The 15536-nt window shown below is 47.7% G+C and overlaps 1 protein-coding gene across 5 annotated transcripts in view; it reads left to right on the top strand.

The window, feature by feature from the left end:
- Positions 1-15536, top strand: part of GPR132 (G protein-coupled receptor 132) — a 91255-nt gene that overhangs the window by 37049 nt on the left and 38670 nt on the right. For 2 of the 5 annotated variants that reach the window (XM_085580872.1, XM_085580871.1), the window contains exon 3: positions 6433-6563. The exons of the other annotated variants lie outside the window; for them this stretch is intronic. The gene's annotated coding sequence lies outside the window, so the exon portion shown is untranslated. The remainder of the gene's footprint in view (positions 1-6432; positions 6564-15536) is intronic. 5 annotated transcript variants of the gene reach the window in all.

Raw genomic sequence — 15536 nt, 5'->3', positions numbered from 1 at the left:
GACCATCATAAGAAGTGACTAGGTATATTCTTTCTATGGTTCCTGTCATGGGGAGTTAAAAAAAAAAGAAATATTTGCCTTTCAAAAATATGTAAAACTTGCCAGGCTTTACTAAAGGATGAAAGTCCCTTGCTGTCTCAGGAGATTTGGATGAAAGGCTACTGCCAAGAATTCAGGCCTCAGAGAAACTTCTACGAGATTATTTCCAGATATGAAATCCTTTTCCTGCTGTGCTGCTGAGCCCTCCCTGTCCAACACTTCATGGCAAGTGCTGATAATGAAAGTGCTGAGCCTCCCTCCCAAGAACTAACCACACCAGCTGAGCCAGGCAGCCCTTTCCGGCTTTTATGGAGAAGAATAAGTGACTTGGGCATTCTTGTGAGAAACTACTGGGACACCAGCAACAGCATCTACAGGTTCTTATGGAAGCAGAGTGCAGATCCTTATCACACTCCATTTATTTAGCAAGTCATGACAAATGAATTCCTCAGAAACTTGCTCCTGGTGATCCCAGAGCACGGAGTGCAGGGTGGTCAGAGGCACGTACTCCAAAGGCCAGCTCCTCCTGAGGACAGCTGGTGGAAGGGGTAGCAGAGAGGTGAGAGAGGGAGAGGGACTGGAAGGGGAGCAGGGGATGAGGGAGAAGGTCCACTTGCCCTCTGAGCGCTGCAGCTGGGCTCTGTCTCTTCAATGGCCTCATGCAAGTGAGGAGGTTGCTGGAGGATGCTGCCAATATACCCTCACTTGATGCAATGTGGTGTATAAACAAACAGGCTCAGAGAACCTGACAAGATTGTTTATCTTATCTTATCCAGGCCATCCTCTATCCTACACAAGAAATTTTCCTTTTTGTACATTTTCAAGTATGCTAAACCTCAGTGGATGCGAGCATTTCCCTTAGGAAGTCTTTCACAAGTGGTTTGCTCTCCCTGCCAGGAGGTTTTGCACAGACTGCAGTGACAGCCTGGGTGTTCTCAGCAGAAAAAGAAGAGGGATGGGTTCAACTATACAGTTGGACAGTTTAGAGTCCTGCCAATCTGCAGCCTTGTTCCTCTCCTCACCCAAAATTTCCACTAACATCTTTCAAGGCTCCCTGAGCAAAGAGCATTTCCTTTTTCACCAGCACTCAATGCAAAGTGGGAAAAATCACTCTGGGAAGGCACAGAGGCAGAAATTCAGGTTATTCCTGCATACTGAGTGTAAGGCACATCCCTCTCCTTAGTGCTGCTCAGGTTTGTTGGCTGCACATCCATGGGCTCTTCAGACTCTGCCCAGCCCTTTCTCTGCACCTCCTTATAAACTTCTTACTGGTAGCTATCACATCCTGGAGTGTATCACAAAAATTTGTCCTATCCAGCTGCATGGAAAAAAAGGACAGGATAACCTGGGGAAATAAGAGGCCTTCCCCCAGAATCAGAAATATCTTAACCACATCCACTCATCAAGTGTTTTTTTCTTTCTATTTTAAAATTTTCCCCCTTTTTTTTTCTGTGCATTTTCTCCAAGAGGAAAGCTGGAAGCTGACACTGCCTCAAAATCTCATTTTAAGCCTTCCTCACTCCCAATTTAAACTGTTTTTTCTCCACAGTTCCCTCTGCCCCACCCATCTAACTCTCTGTCTTGCAGCAAGAAGGCTTGGACACACATGAAGGCAGATTTGAACTATTGCCTTTGATAGTTACAGGGTCTGCTTGTGCCAACTAGGCTTAATACAAAGGTTCCTAATAAAAATTTGTATCATCCAGGTCCCTCCTGGCATAGACAGCAGCTACAGATGTCCTTCTTGGCCCAGCTCAGAGGGACATTTGCAAGTTTGGGTCACACTCTCCTGCCAAACTCTTGTCTTGTAGAATTTGAGGAATGCTGGGATGTTCAAGCCAGCCCAATCACATTTATGGTCTATTCATCACCAAAACTGGTCTGGTGGAAATGCCCCAAACCAGTGAAAAATGTCCCCTGGGACTGGGTAGATGATTCTCCTCCACCCTTTTACCTTTTTTCCTTTCTTTGTCCTGGGGCAGCTCTGGCTCACCACCGTCAGACACAGCTGGGCCAAGAGGGGAAGTGAATCATTTGCAGAGGGAGATCTGGATTGCAGGATTCTTATCTTGAAAAAGAAACATGCACATCTCCAGGAGCCCTGTGGAGGGAAAAAATCTTGGCCAACTCAAATACTTCCAGACAAGATTTTTTTGGAGTCAGGAGCAAGACTATTTTCCTAGTCATTATCTTCCTCCACAAAAAAAAAAAAAAAAAAAAAAAAAAAAAAAAAAGAAGAAATTGAAAAAAATCAACCTGTATACCACTGTATACCAACCTTTTCAACTGTTAAATAGGCACACTGGGAACAGTGAGATGGTGAGATGAGACATTATCTACAATACCAGTAGCTCCAGGCAGGATATCCTCTGTGTTGTAAACTTCAGGCATCTTTCAGGTTCCCAAAAGCTGGCAGGCTGAAGACATTGTATCAAATTGGATTAAATGGGTAAGGATTTCTGATTCTGAATGCCATTGTGGCTGCTGTGTACAAGCAAACACTATGTAGACAACATTCTAAAAACCCAACAGGTCCTCTGAGAACTTAGAGCTTCTCAAGGCAAAATTAATTAAGAAGTAATGAACTGAGCTTTTGATACCACAGTGAAAGTGTTGCTGCAGGCACAAACACTAAGAAAGGGGGTTTTGACTGATTTTTAATTAGAATTTAATAGTGCCCTGAAGTTACATCTCTCATTAAAAAAAAAAAATAAAAAAAGAAAGCTTACCTAGTTCTATGTGATGACAATTCAAATTAGGTTTTAACATATGCAAATAACTGGTCTGAAAGATCTTCATGGGAGTCACAGAGATAGTACAGGTTAAATCCTTGACCCTTTACAGTGGATTTTTCTTTAACTGATCCATCATCCAGTTTGTGTGCAATTAAACATTGGATTTAATAGAGTTTAAAGGAAGCACTGAAATGCAGACTTCAGCTGAGGTAAATTAGCACAGCCCATTGATTTTAACCACATTAACTATCTCACTGGAGTGTGCAGATCTTATCTATATGCAATATTTCCAAGTCATGACCAGTCCCAAGTCCCTCTCACTCTCTAAGATGTCCCATTAAATATTGCTCAGCACATGTAAGCCTGAGGGAATCTGCCCACAAAGTCACCCAGATTGCCCAAAAAAGACCTGGAAAACAGAGTGTATCAGGGTAACTCCCCGGGCTCCTGGGGTGGCTTGGCCAAGGTTTGTACCCCTAATCCATTTGAAGGTATGCTGCTGCTACTGATAGCATCAAGAAACCCATCTGAGCAAGAGCCCACAGGGTATGGCCTGAGATGATTTACTATGAGAGGAGGCCAACAAAATATTTCCATTCATCCTGAGCAAACAGCTCCTTTCACTGCTCTGCATGTAGGAGAACATCTATATCATGGAAATCTAACTTTTCTGTCTGGAATGCTGCACTCCTCTCAATAAATGCCCCCCCTCCCCCAAGATAACAATGTCACACAATACTAAGCAGTAAAACTAAATAAAATGTGATTGCCCTCAAATGCAGAGATTACCATTTAGCTGCTTTTCAAATGCATCTCAAACTCATTCAGAGGCAAAACACAGCTGTTTCAATGGTTAAAAACAAAGGCAAAACTCCATCCTCATCTTGCAGCATCGGGTTGTGATGAAGATTTCCCCATGGGTAAGCAGAGGTGTCAGGACACACAAAATCACACCTTCTGCCCAGGGCAAAGGGAATTTGGGTACCTAAACTAAGCTCCAGGGTTGTTTCTCTCCACTCACTGTACCTGAGCCTCTCTGTCCTGGATAAGAAGTGACCTGGATCACTTTGAGATCCTCTGCAGCCACACTGGCTGCGTGCAGTGCCAGCAGCAGGCTGGGTACAGCCCACCAGCTCTGGTCTGCCACACTCAGGTGTCTTGTCTGCACATTTCTCTAATCTTTAGGACTTCATTAAGCACAGGGGGAGCAATCAAAAGTGGTCCTTGTTGTGGTTTGGGGTTTTTGCTTTGCTCCTCTTTAATTACACAAGAATTTCAAGGTAGCATAGAAAGGCTATGCCAAGAAGCTGTATCTATCAGCAGTTCCACATTAGCTAAGCACTGATTCTGCAGCTACTGAAAAGCAAGTTTGCACCTTTTTTTGGTGGGATCATGGTCCATCGGGAAGGTTTATGTTTACACATGGAGGAAACATCCTGTTGCCATCCTGCCTTTAGGACACAGCACAGGGACAGGTGTTGATGTAGCTTAAATGTCTAGGCTGTAATCTCTTCATGTGACCCCTGGCAGGTTGCATTCCCAAAGACAGAGGCTATCCAGGGATGAGGGAATGGACAGGATGAGAGTTTCAGGTCATGGGAAGGTAATCCATGGGCAGATAATCCAGGCAGCACTGGGCAGGAAGCTGGAGTTTGCTCTGTTTGAGGGGATGCTGTGCATTTGGTTTGTTTCTGAAGCAGTGCTGTGCCAGGGGTTGATGCTTCACCTGGTTGTGGGGTATATTGAGCCTTTCCCCACTTCCAATCCTGTTATATCAGTACCCATCCACAGCTGTGGTGAACTCCCTACAAATACTTTTCTAGAGACAACTTTTGCTTTTACACCCATGGGACTTTTCCACATTCAGATTTGATGCTGAAATAGAGGCACTGATTTTCATTCAGACAAACTCTGTCATCTCAGTGCTTAAAGAGACCCATACCAGTCCCAAACTTTGGTTGGCTGTTTCTTTTAATCTTCAGGATCCCAGATCACTCCTCTGACCCTTCTCCCAGCAGTCCTTGGCTGTTTTGCTCCTTATTCATAAAATCACAGAATACCCTGAGTTGGAAGACACCCACTTGAACACCAACATCATCCAGTCCAACTGTTCATGCCAGCCTCAGAAACCCTGCTACGTACCAAGGAAACACAGGGCATCCCAGTGAACAGCACTGAGAGCAGCAGCACCTGAAACCCTGGGTAGCTGAGCTATCAAGGTGGGTGCTTTGGGAACAGAGAAGGACACAGGCATAAATCTGACCTTGGGATGCTTTTGAGTGGCAGGAACAGTTGGGAAAGCTCGTGGATAAATCAGTCTCTTTTGGTGTTTACTGCAACCTCTCATCACTGGTTTGCAATTTCTGCTTAGCTCAGGCAAGGAAGAATGTATGGGGGCTTGACAGGCAGATAATGAGAAGAGCTGCTCGCTGCTTTCTCTGCATCACCCCCAGCTCGGTGTGGGGAGAGTGCCTGAAGTGGGTGTTGTTTCAAAGGGGCAAAGCAGCTCCTCAAGCGGTTTTATGGCTTTGTAATTTATTTACCAAGGCAAGCTCAGGTCAGTCACACTATCTATTTCTTTTTTTAATGAGGTGCTGCTTATTTTTCACTCTCATGTTCTGGGTGGATTGAGGCACAAGGAGGTCAAACAACTTCTCCACGAAGTCTCCAGGGCTTCCAAAGCAAAGTCATTTCTCCTTTTAATGTGTTAACCAAGGAGTTTGACTTGAAATCAGGGGAATTGCAAACATGTTTAAAGGTGCTTAAAAACCTTCCTAACAAGGAGCCTACATGAGAGCCTTGGTTTTCTGTGTACTATTGAGTTTTAACACCTGTGCAACTCCACTCATTTCTGCCAAGTGTCACAGCCAGAGATGATGTAAGGATATCCTTTGGGGAAGATCTGCAAAGAAACACTTTTCATTAGCTCCACTACTGTTCTGGGTAAATTCAGATACTCCTGCAGTTTTCCAAGTCAAGTCTGAAATTGAAGCTTCTAAACTTAGTCTGGAGTTTTCTTCTTCAGACCTGGTCACTTGCCTTTCTGTCCAAATATACCAAACGGAAAATACTCTCTTTCCACACTTTGCCTCCTCTTTAAAATTGTCACAACAGACTGGGGGATCGAGAGAACCTCTGCTGGAGGCTTATTTCAAGAAGAAACATTTTTTCTTTTCCCCTTTCCTTTTGCAAAATGAGCAAGCCCAATCTGAGACTAAAATAAAATCACCTCAGATGGTCTTGCACACTCGGGTCATTAAAGAAAAGTATCAGATGAAAAATAATAGGGACTGGTGTCACTTCCAGTTGAAAACCACAGAAGCAGACTTAGGTCTGTGCTGTGGTGGTGCCTGGGGACCTCAGACGTGTACGATGTTCAGGGCTGCACAGCAGCAAACCTGCAGACAAGTTGCTGTGCTCACCCCTGAGGCACACGGCCACCCCAGGCATCTCCCAGTTCAGATTTGGCTGTCCAGCCACAGGCAAAAGAAAAACAAGGGGCTGAAGTTTGTAGGGAATGGGCTAACTGGGTGAGGCACAAGAATAAACCATGGAGAACACCGGTGAGGTGACCAGGTGTTTTTATCCCCTTGGGTCCAGAGTGTATCTTGGGGAGCTGTTGTTAAAGATTTACCCTGTGGTTTTGCTCTTCCACCAGAACCTGTCTTCAGCTGAGGCTGGAGACAGACACAGAGCTGGATGGACACTTCTGATCCCACTCATCCTCCAGGCTTCATGTGAGGTAGCTCAAGTCCTGCCCACAGAGACATCTCAGCTCTTAGCCAGTAGGTAAGGGGCTTGAAGATTTTGCTCTTGGTTTTCTTTCTCTTCTCATTTCCTGGAAATGCCCAAATGAGCAGGCCCTGGATGGTCCTGGGAAGGGGGTCTCAGCCTCTCCTGTTGGAGCTGGTCCAACTTGTGCTGCTAGTTAGCTGTTCACTGGAGCAGGAACCTACAACTTGACTTTCCCACATTACACATATGAGTGTCCTGACCATGGGGAAGGAGAGTCCATCTTCCACTTCTCTCTGGTCCAGTGAATCTTTAATTATTTATGCCACATGGAACAGCTTCAGCAGGAGACTTTGAGACCAGACCCCAGAGGATCTAACAGTCGGATGCCCACAGCATATTTTCAGGACATGGGAGGCTCCACATGGGAAATAGAAGTTCAGTCTGGGTTTCCAAGAGCCTGAGAGAGGGCTTAGACCTGTGCCATCTGTTTCCAGTGAACAACACTGGTGTGCTGAGAAAGCTTATGGGATATAGCCACTTACAGAGCTTCTTGCACCCTGTAAATTTAGAGGATGAACTCTTGGTCAAATCAGGAGGAGGATGGACTTCCCGTTTGTTTCCATGGGCTGGAAGTCATCAAGCAGGATTTAGGCATGATCATTTCAGCCAAGGTTTAGGCAGGTTTGCATTTATCAGCGTGTCAGGAATGCAAACACTCCAGCTAGGTGGGGCAGACACCCCACGTTAGACAATTAGACACCTACCTACCTTAATGGAGTTAATCTGCAATAACCCCACCACATAAAGATGCAGAAATGCTATTAAAGTGATTGGGAATATACAGTTAAAACAGAGAGGAGGGAAAAATATAAAGGCACACACGATGCAATGTTCCTGCAGCATCGCCTGTTCTTGGGTTGTATATCACAGGGAGAGGTTTTATTGGAGCTCATTAAATTTTAAAGCCTTAATGGCACCTTCTGTGCCGTATGATTGGTACGAGGAGAGCTTGGGAAGATGGTAATGCAGCAGGACAGAAGGCAGCAGAGAGAAACTCCGGGTGCTCAGCATCCGCGGGCTTAGCGTGACATCGTCTGGCCAGCGCCGGTACCTTCGGCCCGAGGCTGGAGCATCCCCGGGCTGGCAGAGGCGGAGAATTGCGAGGTGAATTCTCTGCTGGTGCCTCGGGAGAGCGTGGGAGTGCGACAGGAGCAGCAAATAAAGCGGCACCGTGCAGCAAAGTCAGTGTAACCGAGCTGTAAGCAACTCAAAAAATCAGATTCTCACTTTGTACTGATTGTTTCTGCTGTGGCTGAACCTGCCCGCTGGGTCTACTGTTCTGCTTTTTCTTCTTTCTTTTCTCTAATTTTCCCCACTCTTGGTTTGGTTTTTTTTTTTAACTTCAACTTTTTAGCAACCAGTTGACACATTTTCTGTTTCCACTCGTTTTCCACCTCCAGCCACACGTTGCAGACCAGGTGAGACACGCAGCCCTGAGGCTGTAGCACTCATGGCCAGGAGCAGGAGGAGTCAGTGCCAGCATGCCAATAAAGTTACTCTCAGGTAGATGTTCTCTGCCTGACTTGAACCTTTGCATTTAGAAACCAACAATCCATCTGTAAATTGTTTTTTTATTATCATTATTGGGTTTTTTTTTTTGTTTGGTTTTTTTTTTTTTTTTTGGTTTGGTTTTTTTAGGGTCACCAGGGCTGAAATTTTCAAAACATGTGTAATGGTGTTGCACATCTGAAACTTGGACTCCTTGGATGTCAAAAGCCTAAATGCACTTGGGCTCCTCTTCTCTGAGCCCCACACACAGAGCTGTAATCTGAAACTGTGTATGCCTGTATCCAGGTCAGGGAGACAGCATAAGAGTTCATTTGCCTGACTCACTAACTTCCTTGCCAAGAGAGCATGAAATTTTCATGACACTGCAAAGTAGCTGATCCACAGCCTCTTAAATGTTGCTGCTCCAGAGATTTTATACCCAGGAAGCACCCAGAATAATTGATCTGCTTTCGGGATGCAGGATTATTTATGTATTTATTTTTTTCTGGTAGTGGTGGTGTTAGTGGGGGTTTAGGAAAAATATATTAACTGAGCTGGGGAAAACAAAGTCTCTATAAAATCTTGGGTGGGATGACACCATGTACCAGCTCTAAAAATCTAGGATAAAGCATAGGAAGGTAATGTCTGGTTGTGATTTTAAGCTCATCTCTAGGCCAGGGGAATAGTCTCCATCCTTGGAAATGGAGTCCTCACCAGTCCACATTTTTAATATGACAGGTGTCAATCACTCAAATGAAGCTACTGCTCCTCAAGAATGCTCTGTCCAAAACCTTTGAAATGACAGCTGAAAGTGACCTCTCAGAATCATTCACAGCTTCGTAGGCTTTGGGGTATTCTTTAAAATTTCTGACCTTAATGTTTTTTTTCTTGAAGACACTAATGAAAAAAGGTGAATGACCCAGGCAGTGAATCTGAGTGTCATCCACCCTTTTCCAAGCACAAACAAAAGCCTCAAAGTGTAAATGCTGGCACTGCTCTTCCCCACATTTTTCTCATTGTTGGCTCAGGCCACAGAGGCACATGAAGCCTTTCTCTCTATCCCACTTTTGCAGCCTAAAGCTCACAGGGGCCTCCCTGACTTTGTTGCCTGTATCCACACTCTCAGACCTTTTCCTAGTCAAGATGGAACATTTCCCAAGACCAAGGTCATGCAGACAAGCATTGCCAAGAGGAGCTGTGGCTGTGAGGAGTGATCAAGGGCACAGACTGAGGACTCAGGAGAGCCCATTCCAAGCTGAATGGGGCTTTGAGCAAGCTGCTGGAGGGGGAGGTCTCCCTGCCCAAGGCAGGGGGTTAAAACAAGATCATCTTTAAGGTCTCTTCCAACCCAAACCATTCTATGATTTTATGCCTGGAAGATGACATCCATTCTGTAGGAACAGTATCTGTAGAGTCAGCCTGGGCCATTCCTAAATTCCTATGGTTTGAGAGGTTCAGACAAAGCATCACCCATCAGTCAGAGGCTTCGAAGCCACACGTTACAAGCTGAGTCTTGCTTTCACACTCAGTGGGGCCCAGACTGGGCTGCTTTATTATTCAAACACACTACATCTTAGTCATGTTATTTTTTCAACATGGAAACAGCTACATTCCATCTACAAGCAAAAAGGTTGGATGTGCAGCCTGAACAGCCAAGGCATGTCTGAATCTGCCTCTTTTAAACTCCTTGATAACTTTCTCTATCCCTGAGTAGCTTGAATAGTTTTACTCAAGAAAAACAAGAAGCTATCCCTGACTGCAGAAGCTGTGAAGGGTTCTCTTTGGATTAATACAGTGTTCTGACTTTTCTGTGCCACCTCTGAGTCCCATTAGCATGGGATGTTCCATCATGCAGGGACAAGAGAATCTCAGCACGAGCAACAAGCATTTGAGGGTATTTATTGAGACAGCCAGGCTGACACAACACAGGGAAAATGCAAATGAGCACCAGCTTAATGCTCACACACCAAGAGTGTGCATGGGCTCCTCACCACCACTGAGGGGTCTCTGTGATACATAGCCAAAGAAAACATGAAAAGCAACTCAATAGCAGCAGCAGGTAGCTCTGTTGAGCTGCTCCTGGCCCAGTGTGAGGTTTTCTCCCCATTGGCTTCCTGGGCTTCTCTGTCTGTGGGAATCTTTTGGACACACAGAAACAAATACATGTCCATGAGGAGAGAAGAGCTCTGATTATCCATGAGCAGTAAAGATGTAAAATTAAAGCATTAAAGAGGTAAAATTTCAACTTTCAAGAGGTAAAATAAAATTAGAATTTTTACTTTTAAGTATTGGAAGTTATCTTCCCCACCAAAAGCAGATGCAGGGCTGCAGTCACACTATCTCTCATGTAGCTTCTCATACCTGGAGCTGTGACCCTGGCAAGGTGGCAGGGTGGTAACAGCCCTGGCTGTAGGTGTGAGGATCCAACCATCCAGAAGGTCCTGCCTGGAGACACACAAGCTGGCAGACAGACAGACAGACAGACAGACAGACAGACAACCAACCTAGTTCCCATCTGACATGTGCTTTCCCAGTGGCTACTCCATTTCCCAGACAGAGAGGAGTTAGAAAATTTCTTTTGCAGTTTTGATGCTTACAAGAAACCAACCATCAAACCCAGCTTTGATGCATGCAAAGAGAACCCTCAGCAGGGCCTTGGGAAATTCTCTGAGTCATTGGGAAGACACCATGGGGCCACCAGTCACAGGGATGGAGGGAAACCCCACACAACTCCAGGCCACCACTAGATGTTCTCCTAACTCCCTCCTGGGGGGAGCTCCTAGGTTCATTTCCTTAAAGCCCTGCAGTAGCTCTCCCAGCCCTTTCCCCATCTGGGGAAGGTGTTCTCAGCCCTCTTGTAGCCACATCTCATTTCCAAAAACCAGTAGCTTCATGCTTCAGTCCCAGAACAACTGATAGTTCCTGTCCACCTGCCCAGTGTCTATTTCCAAGCTCCTCCCTATCATTTTCATCTTTGAGGAGAAGCTAACAAATCCAGTGGTGACTCCATCCAGATCCTCCCTGGTGAACCTTCAGCCCAGTCTGCTCCAGGAGCTGGGCTTGGTGTCTGCCCCTCACATCAGCTCTGCAGGCCTTGCCAGTGAAGGTGCCATCACCATTTGGCAGTCCCTCCTCTGGCAGACTGATCCCTGTTTCCCACCACAGTAACCACTTCACTGACAGGGGTATTTTCACCTGCACTGCTATTCTGACCTCTCTGTAACTGTGAGCTCTTGCACATCTTTTGCATGTTCTTGTAGAAGAGCAGCTCAAAGACTGCTCTTCCTACACAAACATTTCTTTTAGACCCATTGCCATTCCTGTTAATGCTTTCTTTCACTGTCATGACAAATTCACTCTCCTTTCCTTCTCCTGTCTCCTTATAACTTCTCCTTGCAGTCAGAATCAATAGCTCCTGCCTTTGCCTGTAGCATCACCATTCTGGGGCTTTGCTCATGTTGCCCACACTAATACATCCTGCCCACACCTCCTTCACCATCCCCACCTTCAGCAGCACAAAATTCTTCTCCCCCAACTTCCCATCCCCAATGCCATGGCTATAGAGACCCCTTTACCTCCCTGCACCAGCTCACTCTTCCTGCCTTTTCTTTTTGTGCCTACTCTGGCTGTAATACCTACAAGTTTGGTCCTGACTTTTTAGACATGGCACAGTGATGACTCTTCTCCATCCTTACATTCTTTCCTGTTCTCTCTGACCCTCTCCACACCACCTAATGCAGCATCCCTGGGATCCTGGTCCCTCTCTGCCTCAGCAGCCCTCTGCCTGAATGCAGAAATGCTTCCACCTGGCTCAAGATTTCCATTATGTTCCTCCAACCCATTCCAGGCTCTGCAGCCAGAAGGACATCTCCACCTGGGTGAGTCCTGAGAGGACCTGGCTGCCCTGCAGTGGGATGGGAGCTGGGAGAGAGGAGCTGGGACAGTGCTTCTGGACACTGCCCTGCATGTCCTGCAGCAGCTCCTGCTGTGGGAGGCTCTCTGGCCCTTGGTGGTTCTCACTTTCCCCTATACACACCCACAGTTACTGTCTTCTACTCTCCTCGTTTCCTCCTTCTGGAAAGGCATTCCCACCACCACAGCTTGTTTCACAACCACTTTCCCTCAACCCAGATACTACAGATGACGTTTCGTTTTTCATTACGGTAACAGCAATGGGACTCAGAGCAGTTTCACTTGTCAATATTCACATGTATCAACAGATCAGGAAAACTGTTCTTGAAACATCCTAAAACTGAAGATGTTCTTATGTTCTTATGAGCATTCAGGTCTTTCCTGTTTTCATCCTTCCAGAGCTGACTCAAAATAATAGCCTGAACACAGAAAAAAAAGATTTGTATTTGACTGAATTCTGGTGTGCCAAAGCAAAGCAGGACAACTTGTGAATAAGCTGTAGATGGCCAGCACAATGGGAATGAAGCAAACTGATTTGATGTTGCTTGTCTCCGTCTTTGAGGAAGAGAGGCAATATCAGAAACAGGAAAAAATAATACTGTCACATGTGGGTTGCCCGCATCTTCAGAGAAAGACACAGAGGGCTGGTTAGAGCAGCAACAATAAGCACTGCCAAAAAAATTGTCATGCAACTCCACACACAGAAGCTTGCTGTCTGAATGATGAAAGCACTGAATGATGAAAAAACAGAACTTCTGGTCAATTATATAGGTGCTAGAAGGCCTGTTGCCTTCAGGGGAAGGCAAGGCGACCTGGTTTCAAGGAACAGCACGGCAGCCCAGTCTCCCCTGGGCCACTCGGGCCAACGACACACGCAGCTGATTGTGTTCGCACTTTTTGGTTTACAGCATTTGTTGCTGGCCCACGAACAGAATGTTCGCCCGTTCTAGACGGGCCTGAACAAACGAGACTAGCTTGTTTAGCAGGCATGGTCCTATGGTAACAGCTAAAAGCAGTATTGCCAGTGGACCTACCAGGGCAGAAATTAAAGTGGTGAGCCAAGGTGATTGATTGAACCAGGATTCGAACCAGCTCTGCTGGGTTTCCTTGTCTCTCTTTCTTTGAGCCAGTTTATTTCGGAGTTCTGCCATGGAGTCTTTAACGACTCCTGTATGATCTGCATAAAAGCAGCATTCCTCTTTCAAAGCCGCACACAGTCCTCCTTGTTGCATGAACAAGAGGTCCAGTCCTCGTCTATTCTGTAAAACTACTTCTGAAAGCGAAGAGACTGATTTCTCTAGATAGGAGATGGATTTCTCGATCCTCTGCAGGTCTTCATCGATGGTCATTTGCAGCTGAGAGAGTCCGTGCTGTTGGGTTGCGATGGCTGAGACACCTGTGGCTGTACCAGCTGCTCCCAGGCCGAGCAGCATTGCGATAGTTATACCTGTGATTATTTCTCTTTTGTGCAGTCTGTCAGGTTCTTCGAAAAGGTGGTACACTTCTTCATCTGAGTGGTATAGGACCCTAGGAACAATCAGAACTTGGACACAGAAGTCAATAGAGTCATTAAATTTGGCAAGGAACACACAAGGACTCACTCCGGATCGCTGGCAAACCCACATCCCAGATGCGGATGGGACCACCCACTTACCGATCTTTCTGTTGGGCTTGACAACTTTAGTGCAGAAGTTGCCTTTCTGCTTTGCTAAAGTTGCATTACCAAAACATTTGCCTTGTCCTGTGATTTGACTCAGGGTGATTCCTCTGCGGGGAGTGTCCCATCTGCACTGGTGGGGGGCACTGGCTGTGGAGTAACTGAAGGGGATGTCTAAAGCAATGCCTTCGTAGAAAGGGGGTTTAACATCATAACAAAGCCAACAGGAGTTAGTCAGGTTCGGTTTGGTTTCGTTTAGGGTTAGAAAGGTAGCTTCTAGCATACGAAAAATTGGGTTTGGATCGGACTCGGCTGTGCGGCTTATCTGGAATACATCTGCATGGCCAGCCGGGGTGTCGGTGACTTTTGGGGGCAAGGTTTTGGGGTGGGTTGTGTTTTTCCCTTTGAGCACATTCCTGATAACTTTATTGGGTCCTACTGGTCGAGGTGCTGGTGGTTGGAGTTTGATAATTCGTACATTCACCCACTTTCTCGGTCCTCTGAGGACCACTGTTTACGTTCTACCTGTGGTCTAACTAGGGTGGTCTGGCTGTAGAACGGTCATGTTATAACTTACACATCCTCGATATCTAGGCTGTGCATTGTGATCTCCGCAGCCAAAGGGTGCCCGGGTGAACTGTAAGAATTTGTCGGGCTCCTGTGGTTGCCACCCAAAACTGAAGCCCTATGACATGGTGGTCCTGACTGCCATAAAGGCGGCACGTCCCCCACACCTTCGGTGGCTCCTTCCCTATTTTCATGGCCAGGGCCACCCAGGGGTCCCGTTCTGGGGCGTCCCCTGCTGACCCTGCGGCACGGGCGCTGCTTGCGGCGGTAGTGGGTACGAAGGTACCGCAGGCTGTGTTGCGAAATTCGCTGGTGAGGGTACGAAGCTGGCTGCCTCCCGTGGGGGTATGGGGTATAAGGGCGCCCCGTCCCACTGGGGGTTGGCATAGATGGGCTGCCTTGCATTTGCAGCGGGAGGAGGCTGAGTGCAGCCCGCACGCCCCTTCCCTCTCCCGTTTCCTTGGGTCCGGGACCTGCATTTCTTGGCCAGATGCCCCTTCCTCCCGCAGCCCCAAACAGGCTCCTCTCGGGCGTGCTTGGGGTGGAGGCGCCGCGGCGGGCTGCCATGCCAGCTGGGGACAGCTCAGCGCAGGCTATTTTTATTTCTCCCCAGTCGGTAAACTGGGCTGGTTTGTATTGTGGCTGCTTTTCGGTGCGGCTTAAAGCTTTATTTGGTTTTGTTTTAAATTGCATTGGCTCTATTCTCTTCGTCTCAGAGTCCCAGCCGGCTCCCGGCAGCTCGGAAGAGCTGCCGGAGCTGCTGCTGGACTCCGAGTCGGAAGTCGAATGCCAGCGCACTTCCGGGGCTCGGTGCCGTTTTGTGCGGCTCTGACCCCGCTCCTCCCCCCGGGGGTGGCGCCGCTGCCGCCCCCCGGGCTCGCCCTGCCTCCTGCAGGGGGGTGTTTCTCCCTTATATGGTGGCGGCGTCAGGCGCGGCTGCCGATCGGCTCCGAGCCCCCTGCCGCTCTCCTCCTCTTTCTCCCGCACACGCGCATTAGCAAAACTCCGCGCCTCTGGGCTCTTCGCGCCGAGACTGCCCGCGCCCCGCCCCTCCCCTTGGCTGCCGGTGCCATTTTCAAAGGCGTATGGAGGCGGCGTGGGCAAGATCTCCTCCCGAGCCGCGGCTCCCGCGGCTCTGGCTTCCCCCGCCAGTCCCTGCCAACAGAGCTTTGCGCGCTGCTGCACCTCCGGTACCGGGTCACTGCCCGGCGGTGGCGGGGCGGATGGGGAAGCCGCGGATTTTTGGGAGGTTTCCGCGGGGGGTCCCGGGCCCCGGCCCGGGGAGGGGGGCGACGCGCCGGCCCCCCCCGGATCCCTGCTCCCGGGCGGGTCACCCTCAGGGG

The sequence above is a fragment of the Lonchura striata genome, chromosome 5, assembly GCF_050655825.1.
Source record: "Lonchura striata isolate lonStrDom1 chromosome 5, ASM5065582v1, whole genome shotgun sequence".
Taxonomy (NCBI): domain Eukaryota; kingdom Metazoa; phylum Chordata; class Aves; order Passeriformes; family Estrildidae; genus Lonchura; species Lonchura striata.
The sequence above is the reverse complement of the archived record's forward strand: the minus strand, read 5'-3'. Positions and strand labels throughout refer to the sequence as shown.